Source organism: Mirounga angustirostris, unplaced genomic scaffold, assembly GCF_029215605.1.
Source record: "Mirounga angustirostris isolate CCGP_5_RB_7025 unplaced genomic scaffold, mMirAng1.0.hap1 SCAF_6, whole genome shotgun sequence".
Classification (NCBI taxonomy): Eukaryota; Metazoa; Chordata; class Mammalia; order Carnivora; family Phocidae; genus Mirounga; species Mirounga angustirostris.
In genome coordinates, this window is record NW_026991714.1 from 95713972 (window position 1) to 95728264 (window position 14293).

General features: G+C 35.6%; 1 pseudogene; it reads left to right on the forward strand.

Annotated features, from left to right (window-relative positions):
• Positions 1 to 6961: 6961 nt before the first annotated feature.
• Positions 6962 to 13755, forward strand: LOC123847061 (nucleoside diphosphate kinase A-like; annotated as a pseudogene).
• The last annotated feature ends 538 nt before the right edge of the window (positions 13756 to 14293 follow it).

The following is a 14293-nucleotide window of genomic DNA, read 5'->3' on the forward strand; positions in this document are numbered from 1 at the left end:
AAAAAGATTTATGAATATCCAATAAGCTCTTAGAAGTAAGCTTAACATAATTTGTAATCAGAGAAGTGCAAATTTAAAACACTTTGATAATGTCACTAGAAACTCACTGGATTGGCTAAATTTAAGAGGACTGACCATACCAATTCTTGGTGAGGATGTGGAGCAAATGAGACTCTCGTGGATTGCTGCTCAGACTGTAAAATGGTACAAACACTTTGGAAATGAATTTTGGCAGATTGTACAAAGTTAGAACACTTATCATGTGAGCTACCAATTCCACTTCTAGTATTTTCCTGAGAAAATATTTTCCATACAAATATTTTACATGAATTTCATGGAAGCTTTACTTACAACAACCATTAGCTGGTAATAGAAATGTTCATCATCGGCAATATATTGAAAGAATGCCAGATAGTCTCACCATTGTTGCATACCCAAAGCATCATTCTAGGCAAAATGTGGTCAGGTGGTTGCCTGCAGGGGAGGATGGTTGAGATTGAATATAAAGTGGTACAGTGAAGCTTTCTGGAATGGTGGAATGGCTATAAATATCAAGTGGAGTGGTGGTTAAACATTTACATTAGTCAAAACTCATCGGATTATATACTTAAAATAATGTGCAATTAAAAAATAGTGTTAGGTATAAATTATATCCATATAAATGCTAGAGAAAATGTAGATTAAATGTTATGTAACTTTGACATAAGGAAAATTTTATAACTATGTCTTAAAATTCAAATACCAAAAAAAAAAAAAAAAGAATTGGCAATTTGCACTTCATGAAACTCTAAAAAGGAAAGCAATTCTTGCAGGGGTGCCTGGGTGGCGCAGTCAGTTAAGCCTCCAAGTTTTGGTTTCAGCTATTGTTCTGAGAGGGTCATGCGATCGAACCTCGGATTGGCTGTGCTCAGCACGGAGTTTGCATGACTTTCTCTCTCCCTCTCCCTCTGCTCTTCCACCACCCTCAAACAAATAAATAAACCTTAAGCAAACAAACAAACAAAGCATTGCAGACAGGAGCATCATGAGCAAAGTAAATAAGAACTAGAGAAAAATAATTATTTTAATGGTTAATCTCTTTCTGTGTATCCATTTATCCATTCACCGCTTTCTGTCATCTACTTAGTATAAATATAAATTTTATATAGATGTAATCAGAGTGTTCACAAATAAATATCTAAAATGGTTCTTTATCACACAAAAGATTGTCAACTTTACTTAAAAAGAAAATAATTTCAAATTAAACTATGCAGAGATATAACTTCTCCTCTATCACATTGGCAGGAGTCCCAAAATTTGAAAACATATTTATGTTGCTATGGAGAATAGACACTCAGATTGCTGTGAGAAATGCAAACTCACACAACAGCTATGGAAGTGAATTTGGAAATACCTGATAAAATTACCTATACATTTAAGCTTTGATACAGTGATCCCACAAACAGGAAATCTTTCCTGTAGGTATATTCACAAAAATATGGAAAGGCATTTGCAGAAGGCTCTTCATTGTAGTTTTTCTGTGCTAGCAAAAATGAAAAGCAGCCTAAATGTTCATCGATAAGGAACAGTGTGAATACAGTGCTATCCAAATTCTATGGAGTAGTCTCCATAGAATAAGATTAAAAAAAATATATAGAAAAGTAGAAAAATTCCTTATCATGTGTTACTATTGCTTATATTTTAAAATATAAGAAATAATAAAATTCTTAACTATTTACTTGCATAAGAAAGGAAAAAATAGGGAGTAGAAGCCACAGAGCCTATATTTCTCTAAATATACATTAATTTTTGAATTTGACTTTATGACTTGTAAACACATATATGTATGGATAGATAAAACTATATAGAATATTTATGACTTCAAAGTCAAATACAGGGGCGCCTGGGTGGCTCAGTCAGTTAAGCGTCTGCCTTTGGCTCAGGTCATGAGCCCAGGGTCCTAGGATGGAGCCCCATATCGGGCTCCCTGCTCAGCAGAGCCTGCTTCCCCCTTCTCCTCTGTCCCAGCGGTTCTTGCTCCCTTTTTCTTTTTTTCTTTTTTTTAATAAATTTTATGTATTTATTCGTCAGCGAGAGAGAGAGAGAGAGAGCACAAGCAGGGGGAACAGCAGGCAGAGGGAGAAGCAGGCTCCCCGCTGAGCAAGGAGCCTGATGCAAGACTCGATTCCAGGACCCCGGGATGATGGCCCGAGCCCAAGGCAGATGCTTAACCTACTGAGCCACCCAGGCATCCTTCTTGCTCTCTTTCGCTATGCAAAATAAATAAAGCCTTAAAAAATTTAAAAAAATGTCAAATACAGATATAGAAATTAAATATGAAAAAAATTAATTGACTTTTAATATTAAAACCAAAATGAAATAATTATTCTGTGAATCAAGATGGTAGATAGCCCCAGAAAATAATATTTCAAATAATTTTAAAATATAGTAATTTGTACACTTCTTACTAGGAGCTATTATAAGAAAAAATAACTGAAAAAAAAGTATTTAAACATTTACTTGGCTCTTTTAAATCCTTTGCACTTCCAAATAAGTGTTTTTAATTATCATACTTGCACATGTGCACATACACACAAAGACATACTGCTGCTGGGATTTTGATGGTATTTCATTTTTTCTTTATCTTTCACTATATTAATGTCTTCTTACATAAGTAAATTTAAAATATTCAAATTATTTAAAAACCATTCATTGTTTCAGTAATATTTATCATAAATTTAGTAATTCAAAGCACCGTTATCATCATTAGAGAGAACAGATGCAAACTAAATCGAACACATTAAATATAAAACCCTATCCTCCTAAATTTAATCTGGAGATATAAATACGAATTTAAGGTATATTTTCTCTAAAACAAACACACAAATGGTAGCAAAAAACACCCATAAACCAGACTGTGGTACTGAAAACTACTTCCCTCACAAAATACCAATGATCCCTGGAAAAATGGCTAATTCCAAGAATGGGAGAAACATGCAAGATACGTCTGGAATATGGTGAGTCAGAATGCAAGATAACTATCAAAATCTAGTGAGGCTATTTCAAAACGACCCACAAGAAATGCAAAGAGACTACTACTGGCCAAAAATAGGACTATTTGGGAAACAATGAAAGTAATATTCTTAGATTAAATCATATCAAATACATTTAAATTTATATTTAACTATATATAAACTATTTATAATCGCAGGGCAAAATAACCTCATTTGTTACTTTCCTGAAAAATAGTAATTACTGGAGGAAAAGTCAAGTTTTTACCCTATCTGTGTTATATGAAACCTTACCTCAGGATATTCAAATAGTTAAGGGAAAAATTATTATTTTTTTTTTTAAAGATTTTATTTATTTATTTGAGACAGAGAGAATGAGAGAGAGAGAGCACATGAGGGGGAGGAGGGTCAGAGGGAGAAGCAGACTCCCTGCTGAGCAGGGAGCCCGATGCGGGACTCGATCCCGGGACTCCAGGATCATGACCTGAGCCGAAGGCAGTCGCTTAACCAACTGAGCCACCCAGGCGCCTGGGAAAAATTATTTTTTACAGAGAAATTTCACATAATAAATTAAGAAAAATGATTGAATTAATATATCACAATTTTGCAAACCCAGCAAAATAATGTAATGACAACAACATGGTTTCTTTTTTTATTCATTTTTTTAAATTTAAATTCAATTAATTAACATATATGTGTATTAGTTTCAGAGGTCGTGTTCAGTGATTCATCAGTTGTATATAACACCCAGTGCTCATTACGTCACGTGCCCTCACTCAGTTACGCCATCCCCCCATCCAAAATGGTTTCTTTGATGACAACAAAAAAGATATATGGAAATCAAAAAGTAAGGAGTAAAAAAATGAGATTTAAAAAGACAGGGACGCCTGGATGGCTCATCCGGGTAAGCCTCTGACTTTGGCTGAGGTCATGGTCTCAGGGTCCTGGGATCAAGCCCCCCATTGGGCTCCCTGCTTAGTGGGGAACCTGCTTCTCCCTCTCCCTCTGCCGCTCCCCACCCCCGTTGTGCTCTCCTTCTCTGTTTCACTCCCTCTTGCTCTATCTCAAATAAATAGACTTAAAGAAAATGATAAGATCTTGTTTAGATCCTGATTCAAACAATCCACTTTTGAGACAGCCAGGGAAACCTGAATCTTCACTGATTGCGGAGGTTAGCAATGATTGTTTAGTTTTTTTTAAGATATGGTTATGGCATCATTTTTATGTTTTTGTTAAAGTCTAATCTTTTAGAGATAGAATTGAACTATTCACAGTTGAAATGAAATGGAAGCCTAGGGTCTACTTAAACATAATACCTTGCCAGGGAGGAGAAGGAATGGTTAAAGAAGTATAGATGAGGGGCGCCTGGTCAGCTCAGTCTGTTAAGCGTCTGCCTTCTGCTCATGTCATGATCTCAGGGTGATGGGATTGAGTCCCGCATTGGGCTTCCTGCTCAGCGGGGAGTCTGCTTCTCCCTCTACTTTTCCCCCCTGCTCATGATGTCTCGCATTCTCTCTCTCACTTTTTCTCTCAAATAAAAAAATAAAATCTTAAAAAAAAAAAACAAGTATAGATGACGCATGACTGGCCATGGGATAATAATTATTGAAACTGAATGATGTGTCCATTGTGATGAAGGACCCTACTGTATTCTCTCTCTATTTGTACATATTTGAAATTTCCCAAAATATTTCTTTTTTTAAAGATTTTATTTATTTATTTATTTATTTATTTATTTATTTATTTATTTATTTATTTGAGAGAGAGAGAGAGAGAGCATGTGGGGGGGAGAAAGAGGGACAAGAAGACTCTGCACTGAGTGAGGAACTTGACATGGGGCTTGTCTCACGATCCTGAGATCATGACCTGAGCCAAAACCAAGAGCTGGATGCTCAATCAACTGAGCCACCCAGGTGCCCCTTCCCAAAGTATTTCTTATTCTCTCTCCTTTAAGATAGAATAGTCTCCTCCCTAGTACCAAACTCTATAGATAGGCATGTAGCTCAAATGTGCTAGTTTTCTATGATAACATATAATTTGCTTCATCATAATTGATTTTATATAATTTAATTTCAACATTCTTTATCTTTCTGGCCGTATTCCAGTTTTTACAAGAATGTAGTGTACTAGAAAGAACAAGTGCTTTGGATTCAGACAGATCTGGGTATGAATCATGGCTTTAACTTTCTAGCTATCTGATTGATTTTGCAGTTTACTTCATCCCTGAACCTCTGTGTGCCATCTGTGTAATGACCATATAACAAATGAAAGGTTGTATGTATTTTAGCAAGATTTCCTAGCCTAAATTCACCTTTGGTTTCAGAAAAATCTGAGAACATATGTGTTTTAGTCAGTTTGAGCTGCTGTTATCAAAATACCATAGACTGGTTGGTTTAAACAATATACCTTTTTTTTTTTTTTTCCACATTTCCAGAGCCTGGGAAGTTCTACAGCTATATGCCAGTAGATTTGATTCTTGGTGAAGGCCCTCTTCCCAGATTGTGGATTGCTGATGGCCACCTTCTACTGTATCCTCACATGGTGGAAAAAGGAAACTCATATTTTTTCTTCCTCTTTTTATAAAGCGCTCCACCTTAGTGACCTCATCTAAACCTAATTACTTTCCAAAGGCCCCACAGCCTGTGCCATCCCATTAGAGATTAGGGCTTCAACATAGGAATATTGGAGGGACATAGCAGTTCAGTACATAAAAGTATGGAAAATGGAATAGTAGTACATCCAATAGTAATTCCCTTGCAATGAAGGGTTTGAAGCCTCTGATAAAAGAACATGTTCTTTGGGGAGAAAGAATCAGACATGCCAGTAAGGCCAATTAGGGTGACTGGTTGCTGAAGAAGATGGAATTTGTGATTCTGAGAAGAGTGGCAGTATATTGAGAAGTCTACACCTCCACCATTCATTGGACAAATGTTTAAGTAATAACATGATCACAGAAAGAGTGATTTAACTGGAAATACTCTCTGATCATGGAGCACGAGAGATATTCTTTTGAGACTTCTATAAAACTGTAACATGAAATGAACAGAGAGGAAATTCTTTCCACTTTGAAGCAAGATAGCTGGCAGTCAGATACCTTGAGGATATTGATGCAATTATAAAGAGTGATGGTAGAAAGGGGTCGCTAAATTAATCTCATGGTTTTGTCATTTATTTCACTAAAAATTAGATATTTTGTACCTATTATATATCCATTATATTTGTAGGCACAGTGGTGATTTTGGCAGGGTAGAAATATGAAGACAAATCTGATTTCAACCTGCAGAAGCTTACTATTTTATCTGTTATTTTAAAATATTATATCACACTTGAGAAATATTTCTTTTAATGTCAAGAGCAAACAAGGATATGTTACTGAAGGTACTAGCTAAATAATTTAGAAAGAGAAAGCAATATAATGTATAAACATTTTTAAAAGTTGAGATACAATTATCATTAGTTTCCAATGATATGATTGTGTGCCTAAAATTCTAAAAATAATTATATGTAAAAATAGCAGTACAAAAAATAAGATAATTTTGTGAAGTGGCTAGGTATAAAGTTAATATGCTGAAAATAGCAGCCTTCATGATTAGAAATCAGAATCAGGAGTTATGATGGAAAACAAGACAATTTAATGTACTTAGGAGTGAACTTAAGAAGAAAAGCAGAGGGGCATCTGGGTGGCTCAGTTAGTTAAGTGTCTGCCTTAGGCTCAGGTCATGATCCTGGGGTCCTGGGATCGAGCCCCACATTGAGCCCCACATCAGGCTCCCTGTTCAGTGGGGAGCCTGCTTCTTCTTCTGCCTCTGCCTCTCTCTCTCTCTGTCTCTCATGAATAAATAAATTTTAAAAATCTTTAAAAAAGAAGAAAAGCAGGAAATCTATATGAAGAAGACTGTAAAATACTAATAAAGGGCAAGAAAAAAAATCATCATGGAAATGGAAGAGCTTAGAGAGGGAGCTAAAGCTCCATGCGTGTGGTCATATATATGATTATTATATTACTCCAGTTCTCCAGAGAAACAGAAACAATAGAATGTGTGCCTAAACAGGAGATTTATTTTAAGGAATTGGATCATGTGATTATACAGGTTGATGAGTACAAAATATACATTGTGAGCTGGCAGCCTAGAGATCCAGGAGAACCAGTGGAGCAGATGAAGTCCATCATCCATTTTCTAGAGAATTCCCTCACACTTGGGAGGTTTGCCTTTTTGTTCCATGCATGACTTCAACTGATTGGATGAGGCCCATCCACGCTAGGGAGAACGATCTGCTCAACCCAAATTTCACCAATTTAAACATTAACTTCATCCAAAAAACACCTACTAAGTTGACAAATAAAATTAACCATCACAACGATTTTCTCATTTTTTTAGTTTTCCTTTTTCCAGCATTGTTGAGATATACTTGACATATAATATTGTGTAAATTTAAGGTGTACCATATGTTGAATTGATGCACTTAAATATTGTGAAGTGATTACATCTCTTGGGTTAACTGACACCTTGTATCACCTCACAGAATCACCTTTTTTTTATGCTACGAGTTACTCTTGTAGCAACTTTCAAGTATACGATACAGTCTTGTTAACTGTAGTCACCACACTGTGTATTAGATACCTAAAATTTATCCATGTTATAACTAAAAGCTCTACCCTTTGATCATCATTTCCTCATTTCCCCCACCCTCAGCCCTGACAACTACCGTTTTACTCTCTGTTTCTAGGAGTTGTTTTTTTTTTTTAATCTTAAAAAAGTTTGTTTACCAACATGACTTAAAAACAACTTTCAGTACATCTTGTTTAATAATTGAAATAGTAGTTCTTTTAAAAGATGGGAACACAAATGTTGTGCTGAAAAGTACGATGAAAATGGAAGTCATTGGAAGAGTCTCCCAGGAAAGTTATTTATAAAGGAAGAGGCTTTCACTGTCATGTCATTTCACATATCCCTACCTAAAATGAAGATGACCTGGTGGTGGTAAAGCGGATATTATGCAACCACGAGGGGACAGGACAAAGAATAGAAACCACAATCCTAAGATGACTGAGCAGAAGTGTTGATGGTACCATGTTACTGTATATTCTCCAGTCACCATATCAGCCCCAGATTAAATACTTCTCAGTTCTTGCTACATAAGAAAAATTAAAATCAATTTAGATAAGATCATTATTTAGATTTTCTGTTACATTCAGACAGGTTTATTTCTAATTTAGAAAGAATGCATCATCTTGTTTTATCTTATTTAGTTAGCACAATTGTCATCAATTTTCCCTTCTGCCTCCTCATCCCCATTGTCCCTTAGGATGTTTCCTTTCACTCCAAGCCATGGGTCAGGTCCCTCTGGTAAATAAGGGAATGACTTCAGAGTTTGTCTCCCTGCATGTTTAAGGCAAACCTGGACTTATTTCGGTAGTATTCTTTTGATAAAAGATTTGTAAATTCATATAAACATTTTTACAGTTTATAACAGGAATATTCCTTTAGCTCTTTTATAGAGTCTGGAATGATGTGCATTGTTCTCATCTGTTCTTCTGCTAAAATTTTCTCCTGGCTGTAATTCAGCTAGACCAACATAGCATAGCTATTTTTAGGTGGAATTGCTTTTATGTGATTTTTTTTTCTTCTTTTTACAGTGAATACATGTCCAAAGAAACTAATTTTTAGGAAGTTTCACAGATTTTTCTCTTAGCTTAAGAATAGATGGCAGCAATTCAGAGAATGAGAGAAACTAAAGTATTGCACATTTTCCAACAGAAGAAATCATAATAAAAAATTGGTTATGAGCAGAAACATTGTTTCTTGCCTCTTAATTATCTAAGTCCAAATCCAGTTAAAAATATCTTGCCCGCTTTATTTTTTATTCCTTATTTTTTAATCCAGAGAATAATTAATGTTCTAATATGACATAAAGAAAGACTGCTGTCCTATATTTTTTTGAAGGAATGAAAGCTGAAAACAGGGTGTGAAAATGATTTATTTACCTTGGTTCAAGGTAAAATTGCTTTAATTTTTCAGCTGCATTGCTGCAGTAATTTAAAAGCCTGAGCATGTCTCTCAGTATCATTAAAACAAAACTGGAATTAATACACAGCCCACTCAATCCATACCATAAAGCAGTCAAGGAAATGCTGATGGTGGTTGAGCTATTGATGGTTAGGTTTTATAAACTAATGAACTATATGTCAACAATAATGCTGATAATGAATTGATGATGCTATGCTTAAACAAAGAAAAGGGCTTGCCTAAAAGATTTGCTATTTGAGAAATCATCATTTCTTTTATTTCATGCCTAAAACGTGGGTATGGGTGGGGAAATAGTACCCCTGAGAGGAGATATTGTCACATCGGTAACCTCAGATGTGAAATGTGTCACCCAGACAGAATACTTGGGTTCTACAAAAAGCACTGTTAGAACATACCATTTTCTAGTGGGGATGTGTTTATTTTAAGTTCTCAGCACTATAGACAGAGTTCCATCTCTGCAAAACTGTCTGTCTTTTTATTTTTGTAAGGAACCTCGTATTGTTTTGTACCAGCTCTTTAAGGTGTGTGTACGTGTGTGTATGTGTGTGTGTGTGTGTGCGCAACCCAGTAATTTCAATTCTAGGTAGATAACTTTAGACACCCTGGCATATGTGTACAGAAGACATGAGCAAGAATGTTCATGGCAGCATTTTTTGTAATACCTAAAAAAGTGGAAACAACCTAAATGTTATCGATATTAGATTGAGTCAATGGATATTCATACATTCATTCAGTGAATTGTATGTACAGTGAAAATGAATCAACCAGCCATATGTGTCAGCTGTGATGAATCCTAAAAGTGTAATATTAAGAAAAGGAGGCAAGTTAAGTTTTAAACCTTATGATATGTTCTCAAATACCTAAAGTTCAAAAGCAGACAGTACTAAACAATATAACTCAAAAGAGTGCTCAACATAAATTTAAGGAGAGCAGTTGCTTCTGGGGAGCAATTCTAAGGGGCATGATGAAAGATGGGTAGAAAAATTTTCCCAAGTACAGTAAATATTCAGTTTTTTAACTTGTTTGGTGGAAACAGAAATGTTTCTTATATGCAAAAGGAAAATTATGTATAAAATGTAAAACACTGTTTTCAGCTCTCTTTTCTTGAGCATTAACTCATGATGCCGTGAAATAAATTTTCACAAAGTACCATATATTACTATTGTCCTATTTTATATAAAGGCAAACTTAGGCACATATTAACCTGGCCAAGTCACAGGGAGTGAACTACCCAAGGAACACAGCTGGCACATTTCAGAACTGGGTTCCAGATCTTGGTAATTTGAGGGCAGAGCAAATGCTCTTAATGCCATGATTATAGACCCTCTGCATGTGTTGCCTTATTTAAGCACATACATGATTTTGATGTTGTTGCAATCATATTATATCCGGCATTTTATGTAATATTGCATTCAGGGAAGTAGTCTCTGTCATTACTACCTTTTGAAAATATACATATTGGGGCGCATGGGTGGCTCAGTCGGTTAAGCGGCTGCCTTCGGCTCAGGTCATGATCCCAGAGTCTCGGGATCAAGTCCTGCATCGGGCTCCCTGCTCAGTAGGGAGCCTGCTTCTCCCTCTCCCTCTGGCTGCCTCTCTGCCTACTTGTACTCTCTCTCTCTATCAAATAAATAAATAAAAATATTTAAAAAAAAGAAAATATACATATTAATGGTTACATAATATTTTATCCTGTCCTGCCGTACTTTATTTAAACAACTTGATTGTTTATTTCCAATGTCTCAATATAATATTATTTCAGAGACATCCTTGAATATAGCCTTTATTTTTATAAAGTAATTTGCAGAAATGTGATCACAGTAAAACATAGAAACATAATTTTAAAATATTCTAATGGCTCTCTAAAGAGTCTGTATCAACGATACTTTTACTAGCTATTTATGAGAGAACAAGCATTTTGAAAATTTGACATATCGTGATCATATAATATTACCGTTTTTACTGTACACATTCACATTCAATAAACAATGACTTTAGATTTTTTATATTCTTATTAATAAACGGTTTCCCTTTCTTTTGATATCTTTGACTTTTTTCTATAGATATGTTAACATTTGTGTTAATATTTGGTAAGATAATTTTCTATTAAAAAGATAACTAGTTCTTTGTCATAAGAGTCTAAGTGTTTTGCTATTATACATACACTTAATTTTATTTCTGAACTAAAGTGTTTTTATATTATTTAAAAATCTATGTGGCTTTAAAAGAATTTTAACATGTTAAGGAAACATTTTCCTCCACAGAAGTCCATATATAGACACATTTTTTCCCTTTTCTTTATATTTTTTTAAATTATAAATTCAGATATAAGATGAGAATGTCATTTTTTTCTATATTATATCTTAAACTTTCAGCAATATTTGACTATTATTCTATTTAATTAATTTGGATATTTTAAAACTTATGCCTATGTATTTTATGTACAATGATCAATTGCTGGGCTGTCATTCTTTTCCACTATTTTCTCTATCAATTCTTGCCCCATTCATTTCTAAATCATTGACTCATCTATCGATTTTTGTATCAGTACTAGATTGTTTTTTTAACACATGGGTAAGGCAAATCATAATTCTTCTTGTAGAAGATTCTAGATTTTGAGACTCTTCACCACTACAAATTTAGTAGCATCATCAATTTCTTGGACCATTGACATGACAACCTCATCGGTTTATTCATTTCTGCACTGCCCTCCGTTGTCGATTCTCCCCACCTAGCAGTCAGAGTGATCCTTGAAAAAGTCAATCACATTTCTCAGTTTAAATATTCTGGCAACTTTTACCTCATTTTAAAATTTAAGATTTTATTGATTTATTTATTTGAGAGAGAGAGTGAGAGAGAGAAAGAGCACAAGAGGGGGGAGCGGGAGAGGGAGAAGCAGACTCCCTGCTGAGCAGGTAGCCCGATGCAGGACTCGATTCCCGGGACTCCAGGATCATGACGTGAGCTGAGGGCAGTCGCTTAACCAACTGAGCCACCCACGCGCCCTCATTTTAAAATTTAAACTATTCATGGACACATCTTCATGGGATCTGGCCACCCCACCTTGGCCCCGTTTTTGGACCAAATTCTCCATTTCTCTCAGTTTATGCTAGTCACTGCGGCCTTCTTTGTATTCTAGTGACAAACTAAGTATACTTCTTTCTATACCGAATGCAGTTGAAATTTCATATTATTTTTAGTGTTTCCATGTTTATGTCAAATAGTAATTTGAAGGAGAATAAGCCAGTCACTGCTAGCTCTTTTAGTACATTTTAATTGGAAAATACTTCGCAAAATTTATAGATCTTAAAACGATGTTGGCATCAATTAAAAATAATACTACTGCTCTTTCCCAGTTTCTAAATGCACTAAATGTGAAACAAATTTGTAAACAAATAAATCAAAACTGAAGCCCCTGGACAAAAACTGATCATAAAAATGCTATGGGACTTGGGAATGACTGCATGCCCATTTGATAATCAGGGGCAGGAGAAGCTCAGAAATATGCCTCAGCCAAGAGTTTTGGAGAAATTAACTAAGCTATGCTCCTCACCCTCAATTTCATTATGGCAAAACCAATAACAAGAACACATGCAATAGTCATATCCTGTCCGTGAATGACACTGTGGATTAAGGAGAAGTCATTAACTAGTCCAAACACTTAGAACTTCGTTTTTCTTATTAATCGTCAAAGCAACTTAAAGATACAGGAAAAGTAAATTATTATCAGGCTTTGTTTATGGGTGAAAAGTGTAACAAAAAATTTTTCTATGCATCAAGTATCTTTATTGGGCATAAATTTTCCTAAGCAAAATCTCAGCTTTTAAGAAACATTCTTTCTATTTTTTTATTTTAATTAACTGAAATTCATTTGTAATTCCAGCCTTTATTCCACCAGAAGAAAGTAATCTAATCTAAGTTAATAGAGTTATTTTTTGTGTATCCAAGGATCCACTCTCACAACATTCCCTTTCCTAGGGATCAAATATACTTTCCTAGTAAGAGTGGATTGCCAAGAGGGCATTTATCATCACTACCCATGATAGTGGGCATTCGCTTGGCATCCAAGTTCCCATCAGTTCTCAATTCATGAGGCCAGGCAGATCAAAGCTGTAATCTTCGGATTTAACTACATGGCCACTTTAGACCTTGTATGTTTTCAGTTCTTTTGATGGCCCGGTAGAGGCATGAGAAGTGATATGTAACATCAAAAGCTAATACTTAGCCTTTCCGGTGCCGGTGTCCCAGATGGAGTTGTAGTGGTTTAGCTGGAGGAGAACCACGACTAACAGCGAAGGAACGCACTTTCATTGCCATCAAGCCTGATGGCTACAGCGCAGCCTCGTGGGAGAGATCATCAAGCATTTTCAGCAAAAGGAATTTCACCTTATTGCTATGAAATTAATTCAGGCTTCTGGAGAACTTCTCAAGGAACACTACATTGTCCCGAAGGACTGTGTATTCTTTGCCGGCCTGGTAAAGTACATGCAATCAGGGCCTGTGGTTGCCATATCCTGGGAGGGGCTGAATGTGTTGAGGACAGGCCGAGTGATGCCAGGGACCCCAACCCTGCAGACTCTAAGCCTGGACCACCCATGGGGACTTTTGCATCCAAGTTGGCAGGAACATTGTCCATGGTAGTGATTGTGTGGAGTGCAGAGGAGATTGGCTTGTGGTTCAGCCTGAGGAGCTGGTGGATTACTTAGAGCTGTGCTCAGAACTAGATCTATGAGTGACAAAAGAGCAGACCTCAGTGCTTTGCCTCCTACATTCCCTTTCCTTCCCATAGGCAGGGGGCCAGGCTCCAGCAAATCCAGTTATTCTTGAGAACTTTCTTATAATCTGGAGAGGAACTCTGGGAATACTCCCTGTACAGTATTATGTGCTACATCAGATTAAACATTTCTTCCCAACGTAAAAAAAAGCTACTACTTGATAAATTTGGTTTTTTTTAAATTTTTACAAAGCATGTTACATTGCTTGGATGAACTAATCCTGTCTGGAGGGAAATAAATAAAAAGAAAAAAAAAATTATTGAGAATGAAAAAGAAACACATCAGTATATAGTCTCATTTTTAAATTAAACTCTGAAGTAAATAAAATGGAAGATGAAAACTCCTGCTTTCTAATTTGTAGTTTATTGCATTGAATAAAACTAGCTTCATTGAAATATAGATGGCCAGAATGTTACCTGAACCCTAGTCCTACTTGCTATCTTTTGAATCTATCTAATCTATCTATCATCTATCTATCTATCTATCTATCTATCTATCT